The sequence below is a fragment of the Embiotoca jacksoni genome, unplaced genomic scaffold, assembly GCF_022577435.1.
Source record: "Embiotoca jacksoni isolate LCO1_2020_lvr unplaced genomic scaffold, fEmbJac1.0.p SCAF_5, whole genome shotgun sequence".
In the NCBI taxonomy this organism is placed as follows: domain Eukaryota; kingdom Metazoa; phylum Chordata; class Actinopteri; family Embiotocidae; genus Embiotoca; species Embiotoca jacksoni.
The window spans coordinates 20,615,243-20,634,228 of NW_027185403.1; the positions used below are offsets into that span (position 1 = coordinate 20,615,243).

An 18,986-nucleotide genomic window follows, 5' to 3' on the forward strand; every position below is an offset into this window, starting at 1 on the left:
CACTTCAACCTCCTTCCTAAAATGTGAACCCGTCTGTGCTGAAATGGATGGAAGGGCACAAGAAGGGGTGTATTGGTAAAGATGCTTCGGTGCGTTGCAATTTTTGTTCCCCTTTTTAGGTGAAGTTGTGCTTCCCTCTGCAGCTGCTCCAGTGCAGGATTATCTCCGTGGCTTCAGTGGGCAAGAGTGCACATTAACAGACTTATCCAAAATCCCACAGACAGGTTTGGTGGATGTCTTGCGTATTTAAACCCACTTACATAAATAATGAACACAACTTTTTTTAAGGTGACTCTTGTCAATTGAACTGAATGTAAATGTCAATGCCACTGATTGACGTCTATAAGACAAGTCTAATATCACTGAACTGCTTCCTCCACTGGGCAGTGGTTCTCATAATACCAATACAATATAATAAAAAGGCATTTATTGCAGTTACTTCTCAAGCCCACGAAGGCCGACTCGTAGAACCATAAATCCGGTGATTACGGGCCTGAACATCCCGTACTAGTATGTCTGTTTCCTCCTGAGTAAAGTCTGGCTGCCTCTTCTTCAGCTACTACCAAATAGACAGTCTGCTGCGCCTCAGGGGTTTCATACGGGATGAGAGGAGCTGATTTGATTGGACATGATTGACGTCGCCTGTGACACACCTTCTAATTATATATTCCTCCTACTTCACCACTGCATCACACTGCGCCACAGATGCGCCTGCGTTTGTGTTCCCCAAAATACCAAAGTTGGCCACACCTTTATGGGTTCCCGGTGCACCTGTAAGTGTGCTGCAGCTACACTGCGCCAATGTGAATGAAAACAGGGCCCACTATTTCCATCACCAACTTATATAGTTTTGACAGCAGCATAGATTTAGATTTTTCCGTCTGTCTATCTCTCATATTTGACTACTATCATCCTGATCCGGTCCTTGGCAGTCTTCGTTTATCATTCGGCTGCTCACTGCATTTCAGCAGACAAAAGAATAAATCCCCTCAATAGAGTCCACTCGTCAGCAGATGTCCAGACTGTCATGGTTCATTTTATCATAATTGGTAGTTCTACCTCAGGGGAAGAGAGAGATAAAAAGGGGGTGAGGGCACAGGAAGAGACAGACAGACTGGGGAGCTGGGGAGCGTTAGACAGGGGAGGGGAAGAAGAGGAAGGGAAGGATGGATGAGCTGAGAAACAAGTGGAGACGAAGCAGAGGGGAGATAAGGGGTGGGGGGGGGGTAATCTGTGAAGGGGAGAGAAAGAGAGGAGGAATGAAAAGGACAGAGAGAAAGAAAGAAGCCCTCAGCCAACAATTTAACAGGGTTGGCCTGGCATTTAGATGGTCAGGTCTCACAGCAGATGGTTAAAAGACTCACTCTGAGGCTCACAATGGTGAGCAGAATGTTGGACATTGAGGCAGGATGCACTGCAAAGCGCAGTGCATCCTGCCATGAGATATAAGATCCTGGGTTAAACAAATGGTTAAAGAGGCAAACATCCCCTCCACAGGAGTAATGGTCAGTGTCAGAAAGACTCCACTGCAGTGATTTCTTTAATTTCCCGCTCTGCTCTTTCTGTCAGATGACTGTTGATCAGGTGTGTAAATGACTAACTGATACACATTTAGAAGACTGCAGGAGGAGAAAAATACTGTCCAGAAACAAACCACCAAACGGCACCAAATTCTCTGTCAAAGTTTGACTGTCAAAACCAAAATCTTCTAAGTAAAGCATGTCTGTGTGAGAGTGTGTGCAACTCAACTTGCTTTTTCTTGATTGCTATGACTGTTTTCAGAGAACTGACGTGTTAATATATGAACGAGGGATGAGACGAGTACTCTGCTGAAACGAGTATCCGGTACAGATGATGTACTTTTGACGAGTACTAGTATCATCTGAGTAAATGTGTCATTGCATATGGACAATTAAACAATGAGCTGGAAGTCAGTATAGAGACCCATGCTTGAAGTGAGAAGCAGGGTCAGGTTATAATTCTCTAGTCTTATCTCTAGAAGTAACACCGTTCACACTGTTTCCACATTGCTTTCACATCGTCTTGCTGCAATTTTAACATTGTATTTGCAGTCTGTTAAAGGTGCAGCAATATCATGAAATACTCAATTGATAGTCTGTCCATACTTAGTAGTTTCTGTGTCTACACCAATGTTTCCTAAATGCATACTGCAGTGCGTGCAAATCGTGTGTGACCAAACCGGTTTGAAAAGTGTCAAATAAAGCATTCCAATATAAGATCTAACAGGAAAATTCAGTGTTTTCCCTTTTAATTGGGACCCCCTAACACTCCTGAAAGAAACACGTCTAAGTCAAAACCTAGTGTAAGACTGGACCCTGTGTAAAACTGGGGGGCTTTTAATTTGAACTGCACCCACACGGTGCGGAGCAGTCACAGGTGAAGGACTCGTTCATCGATCGCGTTAACAGTATTGTTCTTTTGGACTGATTAAAAAATAAATACATAAATGGATCGGCAAAAACACTTGGGCAGCCGTCAACATAACTGGGCGTCCCGCCCAAGTAAGTCTATGTATGGAAAACACTGCATATTGTTCAAACCTTTCACGATCTACTTATAACCGGGTCCTGTTCTACTGGTAGATTGTGATCTGCGGATTGGAGACCCCTGCTGTAGTGCATGGGCCGTTGGTGTTTACTTGTACAAGCTACATGCTTACAGTTTGTTTAGACTCCATTAATCAAAGAGCTCAAATCCTCAAATTAATCTTAACACTAACAGCTACTGCTACTTTTAACTTACTGCCACTTAAAATGTTTTTATTTGTTTTATTTTACAGCTGACCTGCACAGTATGGGATCTGCTACCAATTAAGGTGAATCATTTTAGTAACAAATCATTGACGGTGTATCTAAAAATATGTCAATTTTTTTGAGAGGGACAGACGCACACCTACTGCTACTTTGACAAACTGGGGGGGGGGGGGGAAAGCAACCCTTTCCTGCTCTTCTAGTGTGCTTGGTTTGATTTCACGAGTGGAATTCACACTGAAGAGGGCTTCAGAAAAGTCAGCCAGAGCCAGCGAGATGATCAGAATGAGAGGGATGTGGGAGCGAGAGCAGAAACAGTGGGCAGCATGATGACTGGCTGCAGAGGCCCACAGCAGATAGTAATAAAGCCTCTCGGGATGTCACATTATCAACGAGAAATGCTGTGGCTTTCAAATCATACAACATACAACTATTCACTCTTAAGTCCGTTTCACGGCCATTTTTTATCCGAGCAGCAGCTAATTATCTGAATCAAAATCTGTTGGTCAAAGAACCGCTCGCTGTGTGGAGTAGGAAGTTAGAAATAAAAGTGTATTTCATCCGTACAACTCATAATCTTAGAAGTCGTAATCTAATAACTGTCTGAAATTTAAGTAAAATAAAAAAAAAATATTGATTCGTCTGAGAGTTCAACTTTAACGCCAATATCCCCCTTGATCAAAGGTTAGATGTGAACACAGAGAGGCAGCTATTATATTTTGGTTTGTTGTGAAATCACAAGTAGCAGGTTTACAACTGAGGCCTACATTTACAAATGATTTCTGAAGGTAAGACTGTTGCACTCCAGTAAATCAGAATAGAATCAGAAAGCTAAGCAAAGGAAGAATGATGAGTAGCAGTGGTGAAAAATAAAATGCACTGTACTGTGTATCAGGGCAATACAAATCAAGATTACTCACAATTCACAACACCAACGCTTTCAACTTATTTTTTTCAGTCGGCTTGTAATTTTTAGATTTTACTCATTCTTTACTGGAAAATACCCAAAGTTGTTTACTCCCATTGGTCCAGAGCTGCATTCAAAGACAGTCAGCTGTTTATTTGTTTATACATTTATATGTGTGCTGCTTCATAATAAAAGTCATCATTTAAAAGTTAAATGCTATCAATTTTGTTTTGTAATTGTGATGTTAAGTAGGTAGAAGTACCACTCCACAGGTAGTTTGTAATGTGTAATCCGACACATACACAGAGTTGTCAGGTATACACAGAGTTGTTTTTTATATTTCATATTTTTTAAGAATTTCTTTTTAAAAATTGGGGTTTGGCACAATTTATGCACCAAAATGTAGAGATATTTTTACTGAGATAGAGCTTATAGTTTGTGCCAATATTCCTTGATAAAATGTTTGCTTAACAACAGGCCTGAAATCAGTGTGCCTACAGTATATACGTAATATACAGTAGGTGCATGGAAATAAATCAATTCATTCAACATAAGATTGTGCAGCACACAGTGAAGATTTTTGTGTTATAGGACTTGTAATTTTTGCTTAGTAAGGGGCTTTGCAAAGCCACCTTCCCCAGTCTGTCTGTATAGAGTCTTTCTCCTCCACACAGTCTATTTTACCTTCCTCCTTCCTCCCTTCTCCTTGTCTTGAGTGGCGGGGATCACCCGCCAATGACTCAGCAGGTGTTGACACTGATTGTCCAGCATGACTGCCACAATGTAGCCATGACTTCAGAGGGCATTACAGTAACATGTAATCATTTATGTGACATTCACACACACACACACACACACACACACACACACACACACAATAATGTTAAGATAACTTCAGAGAACATTTAATTGACTTTGTCCAATATCCATTTGTTAAGAAGGCCGGCTCCATAATTGGCAGCAAACTAGACAGTCTGGAAAAGGTGGTGGAGAGGAGGATGCTGAGGAAACTATTATCCATATTGGATAATCCTGACCACTCTCTCCACCATCTACTGCAGGGACAGCTTTCTCCTACAGACCCATCAGCTCTGCTGTCACAAGGACCGATGCCGGAGATCATTCCTGCCCACTGCAATCAGACGATGCAATAGTTCAGCTCTGGACAAATCTGTCCAACATTACTGACAATATTTTGGACTAAACTGCTGACCATTGTGCTGTTTTTGTTTAATTTAATTCAATTTCATTTGTATGTACTGTTCATTTTTACATTTCTATATTTTATATTTTTAATTAAATTTTGATTCTGTCATTTGTATTGCTTAGCCTTTATCTTTACATGCTGCTGTAGCAGAATAAATCCCCCTTGTGGAATCAATAAAGTATATATATATCCTTATCTATCTACAATTATAACTTCCCAATCTTGGAGGGACAGGTCCAGGCTGGTCTCACGCTGTGAGTGAACCGGTGCCCAGCTTGAGAGTTCCTGTGTGTCGCTGAATGTGTCCATTTCTGACTGAAAGATAACATCTTCTGCCTCCATTTATACATTTGCTACAATATGTTGGATTCATGTTAATGTGTATTTAAAGATATTTAAATTTGTGGGGAAAAAACTGGGGGGAAAAATATTTTTTAAAAAATGAAAAATTGTCTAATCAACCAAAGATTTCACGACCCCCTGTTGAAGACCTCTGATATAAAACATGAACATTTGAATTTACATTAGCCAGAATAGCAATGCAATAATATCAATTGAATTGCTTTCTCATTGAGTATGGGTTACTATCCTCACTGAAAACCAGTTTAACAGAACAATGGGAACCATTTCAGGGACTAAACCCCACATAAGACTTTGCCTGTTATTTAGTTTCACTATACTTCCACCCGTTTGAGGAGACGTTGCAGGACTGATCCATGAGGCAGGCTCAACTCCTTGAAGCTCATCCATTTCAGGTGGACAACACTAAAAGACCAAATAAATAAGGATGTAGTGTCAGGAGTTCAGTTTTGTCCTCCGTTTTGCCCCCGATCACTTCTCCTCCTGTGTCCCCTGTCTTTGTCTGTGGCCACGCCACTCACCTCCCGTGGCCACGCCCCTCACCAGTCCCAGCAGATGCAGCCACTCACCCCTGATCACCACCTGCAGGTGTGCTGCATCTCCCTGATCACCTCCCCAGACTATATGTAACCTGCCCCTGCACAACTCTGGTTGTCGGTTCATTTTTGTTAGCCACCCGTCCGTCCTCTGTCTGCTCCCCGTCCGTCTTCCGTCTGCTCCCCGTCAGCTCTCCGTCAGTCCTGTTCCTGTTCCCGTTCCTCCGGCCTCTGTGTCTCCTGCGGATATCCCCCGTCAAAATCACCAGTCGGTGGAGTTGCCCTCCCGGCTTGGAAGATTGTTGACGCCGTCCCTTCCGCTGGTCTGCCGGCTGCCCTGTTACCCGTGTCCCCCTGGAGCTGTCGGTTGAGTTGCCCTCCCGACTGGACGTAAAGTGGACACGCTCGGTGCCACCTTTTGGTTTGTAGTTTTTTGTTTGTTTTTTTGGACAATAAAGACTGTATTTTTGGAACTTGAAAACCTTGAGTCTGTGAGCTTGCATTTGGGTCCTGGAAAGACACCCCCCCCTCATAACATGTAGTCAAATTTCTAGCCAAACACATCCTCTGGAGATATTTTTTCCAATGCTTTGAAATCAGTTAAACAGACATTTTACATTCACTTTGTTTACAAGGATGTTTCTCATGAATAGAATATGAAAATATAAATTAAAGTATATGTATTATCTGTTGTATTCTTTGTATGTTCTTATTGTCAACAAACCCCATACAAATCCCCAGAATAGGAGCTGTTACAAATCAAATATTGATTTGATAAATTCATGTTTTTCCTCAACGGGACTCTGCATTCATAGTTTTGGAAAAACTCCTCACTTACTGCAAGATGAAGTGTGGACAGGGAACAATCTTTTTGCTTGGGTTTTTTGTTCTAAAGTGTCACACTATAAAGCATTCAAATGGCTTTCTAGTGTAGCAGTGACACCAACGGTTATTTTAGTAAACTTAAACCAAGTTGAAAAATGTGGCCCAGTGACAGTTTAATCTCTACTTAATTCATACATGTTTTAATGGGACTCTTCACAAAATTCCTCCTAAAAAATAAATAAATGGATGAACAGTGTTGGTAAGGTTACATGTTTAATGTAATTAGTTATAGATCAGGTACTTTATTGAAGAATTTAAGATGTAATGTAACTCATTTAACTACTTCATCAAACTAATGGAATGTATTGCATTTGATTACTGGGTATTAAAGCTCTAAAAACAGTTCTATAAAATAATTTGAAACTCGGCAGTGTAAACTTCACAACCGCACTAAACACTGATTGCTGTCAAACTTTTATTAAAAGCTCATCAATATAATTTGAAACACATTTGGAATGTTTTGATTTTAAAGCACAACTACACTAATCCCAAAGGAAAATGTTCCCATAACCTGAAACCACATCTGCATTCAGAGCAACTCCAATGTGACTGATGGTACAACCATCAACAGCGCTCGATAATGTTCACAGGTTTTGACACAGATTCCCAAATTACTTTTTTTTATACCCCTTTGTCTTTTCTGACGACATGAAAAAACGCCTTCGGTTCAAAATAAATATTTGGAAAGGATTATTAAGGGAAAGCAGAGCATGTATGCACAGTGTGTAAGTTTGGTGTCTCTAGGCTGACCTCATCATTCACCGCGAAGAAGTAACCAAGCTCAGCACAGCAGGGAGTGACGATAATGACTTTACCCTATCCGTGTAGACTGAAAGTAAAGCTTGTTAAATTTAAAGCTGCAGTAAAATGGGAATGCATAGCATCGTTATCTTCAGCACTGTGGTGTATTTCACAGTAAAAGAGAATATGGGGGATTTAAATCAAATCCATTAGGTGTGATTGGGTTGTTCAAAAGTAGATGGGTCTGTTTCACAACAGGAGGAAAGAGTGGAAAGAGTTTTGATATGGAAACACTCAAAAATGAGTTTTCGACATATACAGCATGAAACAAGAGATAAAATTAACCTCATTAGATAGAACTTTAAAAATATTTTTCACTGTTTTGTTCCTCTGTTCAGAACAACATGAGCATTTTACAAAACAATCTTCAGAGTGGATACATGTTTAAATACTGGCTTTTCAGTGAGTATGATGACCTATAAGAAGTACAGATTATATATTATCCGTATATAAGCCTGCCCCATACAGAAGCTATAAAATGGGCTGCAAATCATAATTATTCCTCATTTGATTACTTTCACTTGATCAATTATTTGAATAACATCCTGATTAACTCCCTGAATAACGCCCCATAAAACCTTTAAATATAACATGTTCTATCAAATAAAACAAAGAAAATAAGTCATTCCTCACAAACTAAAGGCTTGATCATGCTTGTGTTGAATGTCTGGCATTGTAATAGTACTATTACCAATCAATCAATCAATCAACTAATTGTTTCCGCTCAAGTTGTCAGAAATTTGGCAGCAATAGAAGCAGAGAGCTGACAGTATAGCTACCAGCAGAATGATGTGACAGCCGACAGGCCAACAGATTGTGGGAATTCCGTTGCGGTATAACGAAAAAATGATTCCCTTCATTTAAAGGTTTGAAATAGAGATTATGACCACGGTTTCACTTGTACACAAACTACATGCAAATAAAGTTGTTTCGATGATGTACAACCGTTGACTCTTTATTACAGATTTGATGCCCCGTCTGGACTTCTGTGTCATGGCAGTCAGTCACTGCTTTCCCACATCTCAGCAATTACATTTCTGAATACAATGTGATTATAATTATTACAAATGACAGCTAAAACTACCAAACTAAGAATATGTTTTGTTATAAACCAGAACAAGTAAATTGGGTTGACATCAGTTTAATTCACGTTTTATCCCAGGATGCAATGGACAGTAATCACCCATGCATGTCTTACAACTGCAAGTAGGAAATCATTGGAGCATAAAGCTTACCACATTATATCTGCAGAGACAGGATGGGTATTTTGCTGTTCCTTTAAAATGAGCTCAACACAGCTCATGTGTTTAATAGTAGCTTCAAGAGCTTTATTCTCTGGCGTCTGTTTTCATAAAAAAGCACGAGTTTTTAATAGAGTTGAAGGTATTCCTCTTTCTTTTTTTTTAATGTTTAATTAAAACTGGAAGTCTGATGCAATTCTTTTCACCTCTCTTCCCTCTCCTTTTCATTCCTGTCTCACTCCTCTTTCCACCTGAGTGACCTCGCTCCTGTTTACCATCATTAAAGATGAATGATTGTTCATGAAGGCCCGTAAAGATGAATCATTGTTTACGAAAGGCCCTGAAAAATGTGTTCATACTTTTCATGTTTGCCTCGTGTCATTTAACCCGCATTAATGATTCATCAAAGTAATGGTTAATGCTTGTTGGGGTGTATGAACTGAAAAATACTCTTAAACCACTGTAGGAATTAGAGGCTATCTTTCATGTGCCGGATGCAATAACCCTTGTTTGGGTATGAATCAGTCCCTCCAGGAGTTTTCTTGTGGTTGTTACGATCAACAATGCTTGATTCTGCGGTGAATTTTAAGTAAGTTTTTTTGCAGAAAATTGTTGTAATTAGACAAAATTGCAATAGGAGAAAGGAAAATGTGATTTTTTTGTTGTTGTTGTTGTTGTTGTTTTTTTTAAGCCCTACCTGATGAAGGAATAAATATGTAATCATGTCCTTTGATGATAATCATGCCACACATCAGAAATATTGTAGTTCTAATCTTTTTTTACTTATCTATAGAACTTAGCCATGGGGCTAAAAGTTACAATAAAACCACAAAAGTGACACAGATTTACAAAACAGAGTGTGTGACTGTAATATAGAAACAACGACAACATCTGCCATCAAAATAAGAGCTTTAGATGCCGTGCTGAATGTAAATTAGTTATTTTTGGTAATAAAGTGAGTTCTGTTTGAAAATATTTACTTTATGCTGCAATACTTCCAGCACGGCACTCAAAATCATGGGAATTATAAAAAAGAAATTGCAAGCTCCCATAAATATTGCGGAGTTTGCTTGAATTTGCATTAATTATTGTGATTGCAAGATCGTGATTCCGTGGAGGGAATGATGAATAAATAAATGAATATGTGTATTCTAGTGTCTAAGACCTTACATGGTGGACATAAATGCAGTATCATTGGGGTTATAAGACTTTCGCTGTCACATGAAATCTAGTTTGCTTTTGTTTGTGTCTTTTCTCAGATTTTATATGTAGCAAGTGTTAAAGCGTCAATACTTACAGGGCATCTGATTTGTAAATGTCATTTGGCATCCATGCTTTGATTCCAGCTGGCGGATGAGAGGATTTGTTGCACGTTCTCTCCCTCTCTGACCCCACATCTCATGACAAAATGCCCCAAAAACATCTGAGACAAAGTACGTATGTGCTCGCATTTAATTAAGTACGAATATTTGATTAAAAAGAGAGAAGTTAACACCCCCTTTCATAGTGTTCTCCATCAGTGTGACTTTTTGATACCAAGTGGCGATGTTGGTATTTTAATTTCATGGACAGATGCCAAAGGCAGTTATTGAACTCACTTCGGTTCGTTATACCCCCACACGAGTGTAATGACACCCTGAGGTGTGACATTATGTTGTTTGTTTACCCCAAATAAACTTTACATTATGACATCTTTAAATTACAAATTAGTGCAAGATATTATCTAGCAATAACTTTGCAAGCAAGATTTTCCTACTTTGGCAGAAAAGCACTTTTTACATTGTTCTAAACATGTACATTACTCCGTGTCGAGACATCCCGCTAATCGAAAGGTTGCCGGTTCGATCTCTGTTTGCACAATATCTTAAGTTTTCTGCTGTTATCCTGTGTTAAATTGTTTTGTGACAATAAATGAAACAGACTGAATAACAAATCACCTTGAATATGTTTCCCACAGCTGCTTGTATAATACATAAATAATGCATGCCTTTAAAAATTATATTTATTCTCTTAAAACAAATTAATGTCAGGTCCATACCTTTGGTAAGCAGTGCTGATAGAGAATATGTCAGGTAGTGTAAATTAAGTCTCTGCTTCTGGAAATCAGTTCTGCTATAAATTAAACTTATTAGTTTTACTTACAAATTAAAAAATAAATAAAAAATGAACTTGGAGAAAAATGAGTTTCCCAGACGTTTGTAACCCACTCCTCTTTTCTGCACGCTACTTTAGCTGCTTCGAGCATAACACACATGAATTTGGACAAATTAATTGTGGGTGGATCAGTTGCACTGTGGGTACTGTTGGTGTGAGGATTTTGATGAAGCATGAATGCAATAAAAAAAAAAACTGACATCTCTGTTTGCATACATTTTTAAAGTGAAACGCTGATTGTGAGTAGTGCTCACACTGCTATCCTATCAAACAGCACAATAGGTCCTCAAATGCTGAACGATTAAAAGGACAAACTTAAATTGCTGATATGGATATTTGTGGTAAACACTTTGTATGTTATTAAGATATGCAGTTCACCACACAAGTTGACATACCGTCTAGCAATGGCTCTCAGTCAAACACTCCTATCGCAGGTGTCCTCTGAGAGCGTTGAAGCTTCGTTTCTGTTTAAAAGAATATGTCCCAAACACCTTTTTTATCCACTAGTGAAACATTTGAATTTCTACATTTATAGCTACAGTTGCATTATGAAGTTTTATTTGATAAGGGGAATGAGTAAGGAATATTTAAGTTTCAATTATACATAAAAACCCAATTTTCCTGCAATAATTGTGGAACTCATGAATAAATCCATCAAATTGCTTTGGTCTTGTGATTTATTAGGTAGAATGACATTTTACATATTTCCATAGCTCATTGAGTTCTGTGCGAGTGTAAAGGAAAATGAGAAATCAATATGTATCTCGTTGTCTCACCTCACGTCTTCCAGCTCCTTAACACAACTAATCACCTGCTAATGTCAAATTAATGAACCTTGGCAAACTGTGTATGTCCATATGTATGGTGCATTTCTGTCTGTTTATATTTTATTTCTTCTCCCCACCGGATACATCTACAGTGTGTGTGTACATGTACGTGTGTGTGTGTGTGTGTGTGTGTGTGTGTGTGTGTGTGTGTGTGTGTGTGTGTGTGTGTGTGTGTGTGTATTTGTGTGTGTGTCCATACAGCAGTAATTTCCTGAGTCTCTGTCAGAAGGTTAATGATGCATGGAGTCATTAATCAAGGCACAATGAGGTGCTGTTGCAAAAATAATTGACAGTTATGTATATCCTCCTGAGTAAACATGTTTGTGTACAGTATGCCTGCATTCAGTGTCATATTAAAATACCTTTTACAATCAGACCACTGTGTTTGCGTTCATGTCATTTTGTGTTGTCATTTCGCTTGCATCTGTGTGTTTGGCAACTGCATGTCATTATCGGTGAACATTTTACAGTCACACTTGAGGGTCTTGAGCTTCCGGCAGCGTGACAGCAGGTGGTTATTGGTCCGAGGGTAACGTGGAAAGTCACTTCAACACAGCGTCTCCTCAACCTCTCAGAATGGTCAAAGACAATAACGGTTTAATTGGTGATGATATTGTAGTATGTGTATCCAAAGCCTGACATATCTCTGAACTCCACTGATGTCCAAAATGGATTCAAACAACATCATTGAGCCACAGTGTTGCATTGATTAAAATGTTGCTTCATTACTATTAAAATATATTTTGAGTTTGCAAAAATGTCTCCGAGCTCTTGATAACTAATGGACTTCAGGGCTGAGTTCAGCAGATAGAGTTTGGGTGTCAGAAAGGACTGAGAGACAGACTAATGCATGTTGATTTAAAAAATGTTAACAGATCGTTTGAAAAAATGTAATTGAGGATTGACAGCTTTACCCTTTAACTAAGTGGTCCTGAGGCACGGGACTACATATTGACTTAAAAAAGGAAGCTGAATTGCAAACTTAATTAAAGCTGACTCATGATTAATACAAAATATTTTGAGCTGAGTTGTACATTCTGCGATGTTTGAAGGTCATCTGTCAGAGGGCAGAACAGTTGATGGAGCTTGTGCCGGTTGTGGTCTTGTCTGAGAAACCAACCTTCCTGGTTCTGTTTCAGAGGAAAGAAGACCTCATTTAAAATCCCACTGATGCATGTAATAACACTTCTAATGGAAAACACAGCTTTGGAACATAGACTTTTCCAACAGTATATTTCATGGCTCGCTATGTACTGTATGTCTAAGATATTTTAAAAACTAGAATGACTGCTTGGCGGCAGTTTGCCAACCATAACTGTCCAGTCTCATATAACAGGGAAGACTTTGAAGGAATCCATAGGTTCACATCCTCAGCCGATAAAGTTGATCCTGAAAGAACACAAAGTCGTAACCTTGGCAATATACAATGTTTACAATATTGATGTTGCTGCAAAGAAGCTACACATTCTAAAACATGGATCACAGATGTCTTCAGCCCATCAGCACAGATAATCACCACAGTTTTAAGGTGGACACCAGCGATTAGTGCCACCAACTCAATATCTGAACAAATGTGATTCTTTTCCAGCGTTATGGTGTTGAACAGAAGTGTGTTGTTGCAGAATATTATCATGTGTCATAGGGGAGTTGACCTTGGACCGTTTGGATATATTCTGTCATAGTTAGCGTATGAATTCTTGAGTTATGTCCACAAAACTTGAATCAGTTTATTCTTAAGTCAAAGTGAACAGTTGTGTCAAATCCTTCCAAATTTCCTCAAAGTCTTCCTGAGAGTGTGGCCGAAAGATGGGACAGATGTGAGGTCACAGTAAACATGGACCAATGACAAGCACATTTTAATTAATGCATTTTGAAGTTCAAGTGAATGGTTGTGTAAACATTTTTTTTTAAAGTCCCTGTAGGTATTGCTGAGACATCTGTCTGTCTGCTATTTTATTGCTTTTCTATTATTCTAGTATTATCTTTTTGCTTCTGTATGCTGCTGTAGCGAAAAAATGTCCCCTCGGGGATTAATAAAGTAACTACCTAACCTAACCTAACCTAACCTAACCTATATCCGTCCATGAGAATGGGATAGACAGGTGGACATACATACAGGTGGACGGACAGCCAGAAAACATGACGTCTATGAACTATGATGGTCCTTTGTCTTTTCCTTCTGCATCAGCATCAAATCTCAAAGTTGTATGTGCTGTGAGCTAGCATGAGATAGACCTTTGGTCAGGATTATGTGTGAAAATGTTTGCAATATTTAATCTGCAGTGTTTGAATGGGGCCCTATATATTAAACAAAAGGAAATGTTAGTATTTGCCTTCATTTGATTCTGTAAAATCAATTATAGTTTTATATGTAAAACATATAACCATAAAAAGGCTGTGGATTATCACATTGTATGAAACAGGGGCACAATCTCATCCAAACATTAGAATGTAAGAGCATGGATCCAGCAGAGATTGTCTGCTTCGCTTAAAAAAAAAATCATTGTAAAATATATTAGGTCTTAGGCTTTGATAAATGAAAAAAAAAGGATATTTTTCCTGCCTACTCAAATATTTATCAAATTACCCTAATGAAACCTCATCTCATCGTTCCCACTCTGTTGTCGGCAAATGAACCCTGAGGCAGTGAGCAGATTTTCAGCCACAGTGCCCCTCATCTTGAGCCACAATCACTTACCATCATTATCTGTGGATTTGTAAATGTGCTGCCCATCGATATACACAATTATTTACAGAGGAGGCCAGCCATTAGCTTCATTAAAGCTCAAATGTACAGGATACAGGAAGTAGATGCCATAAAAAGCTCGCGCAAGAGTGTATGTCGGAGTGTTGAGGCACATATGGCTCATTATTAATGTATGATTTTCCTTGGAAAGGCCAGCATTCACACTATATATTGTATAAACTACACTGTATGTTTTACAGTGCTTAAAGCATTCCTACAGCATGTGTTTCATGCTTTCATTGTGATGTAAGTTCAATCATTTTACAAGGTGTTTAAAAGGAAAATATTTTTTTTAATGACATTTCCAAGTTGGAGTATTATCTGAGCAAATCCAAAATGGACGAACTTTCGTTTCATTTGTACTTCATACTTGCACCAGTTTCCCCTCAGATCAACGTATGTGTGTCTGTTAGTCCAGCACTGCAGAGGGCTGTGTGCTGATGAGGCCTTTCCATACATGCAGGGTGAAAAATCCCTACTTAGCTGGCTGCATGCTGTGCCCACCGGGTCGTGAAAGTCACTTTGTGTTGCAGTAATTTGCAGGTAGATCCGCCACTTGGTGATGAGACACTTTGCTGTCGCTAAAGACGTCTGTGTATCCGTGAAAAATCATGAAGGTGGCTGTGGAGAAAGATGTCTCTCCAGTTGATTGCATATTTTTGCAGAACATACTTGGTGTATGTGCAGTCATCTACGTTTATCATGGTTTCCAATACATATTGTGATGGCCTGCCTGTTTTCTTATCTATTATGCTGCAGCTCTGTTTTCTAGAAGGCTGGAGCCGGCCGTCAGACTGATTGGGGACACCTGCGACCGGTGTCCTTTCCCTCGCATGTTTGGTCACGCCACACAGCACAGCTTCACACCATACGAATCACCCATCCGTACATACATTTGACAACTGACTACCACACCTTAAGTATTCTCTGTTGGTCTTTTGATTTTACTTAGTTTAGTTTAAATAAAGTTGTTTTGTTGGGCTTTCACCTGCCTCTCCTCAGTTTTTGTCACGGCTTTTTGAGCCGGGTAGTAACAATATACTCTACTAGAGGTGGCCCGCCCAGGTACCTGCAAAATGCTATATTCTTTTATCTTTACCCCTAAATTCTTCAGTTTTCCGAATGTGCCTGTATGGATAGCGATTTTTTTTTTTTTACGTTGCAATTTAGTCACAATTTTCTTGATTATACTGATGATATTTGTATTCCACTTAGAATCACTCTTATTTACTAACCAGGAATATTTAGCCCTTAATATATCTACCGGTTGAGGTATTGCATTATTGGCTTTTGATGTTATGATATTTTATGAGCCCAACCTTCATCCAAAGGGTCAGATCATTAACAGGAGGATTCAATTGCGTTGTTATGTGTCCTCCTTGCCTTGCCTATCGTGTTTTTTGCCCACGATAAAATGGTTATATGTTGATCTGTGAGTGCCAATATTCTGCTTCTTATTTTTTGTAAAGCATTCAATCCCAGATGTGAGTTTGTGGCAAGATAGCAGGGCCAAGTGGTGACCCAGCAGACCAGAAGCTCTATTGTGGAGGTGGAAGAGGCAGATGGCAGTGAAGCTGTCCCAGCAGACGCCAGAGGTGCAGGTATTCCACTATCCCCCAGAGAAAGGTAATGTGACGATGTAATCAGAGAGATTAGACTCGGCCACATTACCTCATATTCCGTTATATCATCCGTTGGGACTGGACGAAGCACGTTTCTACTGTGCCACTCTGCTTTCCTTTGCTGTCAGTAAGTATTGGAGTCATCTTCTCCAAATATGAAGGAATGTGTCAATTTTAAGTATCTAGGGAGTACTTGCTAGTTTTGAGTTACAATTGTTAGAATAAATTATCTCAATTCCAAGTTGTATTTGTTAGCTTGCGAATACTTACTGCAGTACCTGGAGATAATGATGGCAGTGGTGGGTTTGAAGCCATGCCTCTATGGACACTGCTGCATAAATCCAGCACCTTGGACCTCTCAGCTTCTCTACCCTTGGTTCTCGAACATTATTTTCTTGCAACAGAATTCTAACCTGTCACTGTTATTGATAAGCACAGCTGGTGCCACCCGATAGTGCTGGTTACTCAAGCAGCTGTTTCACGGTGCGCAACATCAGGGAGGAGGACCTAGTTTCCATTAAGAGAACTCAGTTACTTTATTAGTTATACCAATGCTTTTCCTTTTAGGCCACGCCCAGAACATGTTGCCGGGTTTCCAATCCGATCGAGTCAGAGCCACAGCTCGCTAACCCACCCTCGCCCAAATATGGTCATTACCAGCTGCAAACAGCTCTGTAACTAGTAAGATGGCAGAGGCTAAATTCCAAACTCGAGGATTTATAACCACCATTCACAAACCAAAGGGTGACACCACTGTTGGTTGCTAAAGATGGCAGTGATGAGATTTGAAACCACACCTCCATAGAGACTTTAGCCTAAATTAAGTGCCTTAGACCACTCGGCCACACTACCTCATCTTTTACAATGTCATGTATTAGGACCGATAGCAATCAAGAGTGAGAAACAAAAATCCTTTGAAATTCTAAAGTGGTATCCATAGGGACTGTGGGCCCAGCACGTTTCCACTCTGCCACTCTGCTGTCCTTTGCTGTCGGTAGGTATTGGGAGTCATATTCTCTAATTTTGAAGGAATTTATACATTTTAAGCAGTTAAGTACTAGTTTTGAGCTTTGGTACCCCAGGTTCCCGAGCATCAAGCAGCCATTTGACGGAAATGTTAGGCAATGTCTTACTAAATCATCAAAAATCGAATATTCACTGCCAAGACAGTGAACGAGCATGTGCACCACAAGGGTCAAAAAAGTAATTTCCCTGAAGATAATTTGGTTGTTTCTACTCTATTAAGTTACAACAATGAGTTTCCTTTCTCGTAACATGTTGCCATTGATCAAGTCATGAACCTGCAATCTTGACAAAGAGGGAATACTAATGATTTTGAGGAAGGGGGTATATGCAGGGTTATGGGTACAACATACTGAAACTACTTGGTAAAAGCAGTTGGCAGTGATGGGATTTGAACCCATGCCTCCATAGGGACTGGAGCCTAAATCCAGTGCCTTAGACCACTCAGCCACACTACCTTAGGTTGAGCAACATTTGCTGCTTGAAACAAGGGTATTTTCGAGGGAAACACAAAACACTTTCAAATTCTAAACTGAGAACATACACAAATAGATTAAGATGGAAAACTGGCATCATCCCTTAATGCTGAACAGTAAAGAGCATTTTCACTATAAATAATCAAACCTTGAATATTGTTATGAGAGCAGCCAGTATACGCATATTGAGCAACACAGCACAGCTGGATCACAGTTCTTTTGAATGTGAACAGCTTTTGCTTTTCCCACTATACCATGGCTGGAAGGGGATGCCCAGCCATCTCATTAAAATATTTGTAATATAATAATAATAAAGTTTATTTGTATAGCACCTTTCATACAAGAAATGCAGCTCAAAGTTATTTACAGCAAGATAATTACATGCTGTGTTTCACATAAAAACATATAAAGGAACATTTACAAATATAGAAAATAAATTAGATGCATAAGAACAGATCAAATTCATAAGCACAGATCAAATGCATAATATTAAATACAAATAGAGTCAAAATATAAAATAAGCAATATCCATTTTAAAGGTTACATATAACAATTCAAACATTGGTGGTTGTCAATTGACAAACTTATTAGAGGATGGTTTCAATCCATTGAACTCTGGGTTATGGGCCCATCACACTTTCCTTGAAGCACTCTGCTTTCACTTGTTATGAATAGCTTTTGGATCCATATCCTCCGCTTCTAAATGAATTGGGCCAATCTTGAGGTTGTGAATAGATCCTGCAGTAACTGGAGATAATCATGGCACTGGTTGCATTATGCTACTGATGGAATCTCACAAATGTATGTCCTCATGCAGAAATGACAGTCATTACACTGAATATGCCCGTAGATTATGGCTACATCACTGTACTGCTGTGCGTGTGTGTGTGTGTGTGTGTGTGTGTGTGTGTGTGTCCACACTGCCAGATGTCTGCTGCAGTGATGCTAATGCCAACCCTATCTTTTTACATTGATTTTTCCTTTGATAACGGCCATCAATAATCACATGTTTTTGGTCCACTAGGTGAATAGTTGAAACCAAGCGGCAACCAGCAGTGACGTCGCCGATCGGTTTGTGAAGCCTGGAGTTTGTATTTTGGCCCTCACCATCTGCTGTTTGGAGCCGGTGATTTTTGACATGATTTTTGTTCTACCTGAGTCTCTTTTTCTAAAGTGCTGGTGCTGGATATGGGCGTGCTTGTGTGATAAAGGGAGAGGGGTGAGGGGTGGGGACAATGTTCAGACCTTATGGGGTAATGGGGGGGAGACGGGAGAGAGTTGAGCATCCTGACAGCCTCATGGGCGAAGCTATTCCTCCGTCTGGAGGAGCTGCCCGGAGGCTGCGGTGCCTCCTCCCACAAGACAGGAGACAGACTGTGTGAGGGACGGGTTGAGTCTCCCACCATGCTGACTGCTTTGCGGGTAAGACA

General features: G+C 39.6%; 1 non-coding gene across 1 annotated transcript; it reads right to left on the reverse strand.

Annotated features, from left to right (window-relative positions):
• Positions 1 to 17,456: 17,456 nt before the first annotated feature.
• trnal-uag (transfer RNA leucine (anticodon UAG)) lies at positions 17,457 to 17,538 on the reverse strand. The gene has a single exon. It is a non-coding gene; the product is annotated as a tRNA-Leu (tRNA).
• Positions 17,539 to 18,986: the final 1,448 nt, after the last annotated feature.